The following is a 1,718-nucleotide window of genomic DNA, read 5'->3' as shown; positions in this document are numbered from 1 at the left end:
GGGTAAACTCCACCCACACTGAGTGGACACTCAGTAGAAGTGGAGGAAAACATAAATACTCTCTGCATGACTCATTTATCTTGATTTTAATCGGCGGGTCAATTTGACCCGGAACAGTATGTGTGTCTCAAGTTCAATTATAAAGATCACCCATTGAAAAAAAAAAAAAAGTACCTAATATAAACAAAATTACCAACGATCACTTTCAAGGAAATTATTGTTTTTTTGTGCCTAAATTTTTTTCAGTGGACATAAAAAATGTAAATTCCATTTTTTATGTCCAAATGAGTAATTGAGTAAGTTGACATCATTAATCCTTAAATTCTGAGAAATAAAAAAAAATCATTGCACAAATATTGATTGAAATGGTTAGTATTGGAGTTAATAATCAGATACAAAAATGTTTGGGGAATTTTTTGGTTTCTGACATTATTGCATGATAAAACACTCCCTGGGTTAAATTGACCTACGAACATTATTGCTATACCTCAGAAACGAACATAGCAGAAGGGTTAACTTACAAAGGAATGTGAATTAGGCCACTGCAACAATGATTAAATTGTTTAAATGATAAGTTTTTTGTGTCTGTTTCTTAGAGAAACACAGCATCATGATATACCTTTATAACTCTCAAATGCTTGAATGAGTGTTTGAGAGTTACAACCTTTATGAGTACTGTAAGGTCTTGTAAAGTTACAGAAACAAATTTCAGACTATTTATCTACTTCGGCTTTGATTGAGGGAATTTTACAGTGAAACACTATCATGAAATCAACTGCAGCCAATGYCTTTCAGAAGTTATGTAATTATTAAGATTAGACAAAGCTGTCTAATGGTGTGAAAGACAAAAGAACACATWAYAGACATGAAGTTGTGATGACGATTTGTAGCTTAGGATATTCTCATCCAAAGCTACAAATATCTCACAGATAACTGTTGAATTGTCTAAAAAAATGTGTGGAGTTTGGAAGATCTGCTACAAAATATGGCCACCCACCTTAAATAAATGTAATTTAAACACCAGAGGAGGTGCAAAGATTGACAACTCATTTGAGAAAATCAGTTTATGGAGACATGCAGGAGGGTCACTATAAAAAGTCACTGTGAAAAGAAAGTCACTGACTTCCTTTGAGAATCTTTAGCACAGCTTCAAAATGTATGTTTACTGACAGAGTCTGACTGAGCTTCAGCTATTTTGTAGAAATTTCTGTTCAGTTTCTACTGTAGATGTTTACAGTAACCCAAAAACCCTGATAAAAATGGACAACATTAGCAGATTTGCATTTGTTGAAAAAACAGAAATTTTCATCTAATTCCGTGAAGCTGGTGGTTGCACTGTGAGAAGAAGTTTCAGTACTGTCCATACTGTTACAAAGCTTGTTATATGTTAATTTCTTATCTTACCATGTCCTTTGTTTATTTCATCAAATATTGGTGCGATTTCTCTTTCTCCAAACTCGTCTGCATAGCYGACCAGAGCCTCTCTGACTGCCCTGTACCCGGCGAGAACAACCACTTTTTTTGGTCCAAGATAAATAGTAAACACAGACCCATGTTTCTTGGAAAGCTGAGTGGATAAAAACAGGAAAAGAAAATGAAACAGATCAAACAGGTTTATACATGTTGCAGAAATATTACATAGCAGCTTTAGTCAGAGCCCACCTCACACAGTGTTTTGTAGGGTCTCTGGAGATCAAGCTGCAGCAGGTTGCCAAGCA

This window comes from Poecilia reticulata, unplaced genomic scaffold (assembly GCF_000633615.1).
Source record: "Poecilia reticulata strain Guanapo unplaced genomic scaffold, Guppy_female_1.0+MT scaffold_852, whole genome shotgun sequence".
Taxonomy (NCBI): domain Eukaryota; kingdom Metazoa; phylum Chordata; class Actinopteri; order Cyprinodontiformes; family Poeciliidae; genus Poecilia; species Poecilia reticulata.
This window is presented reverse-complemented; position numbering follows the sequence as displayed.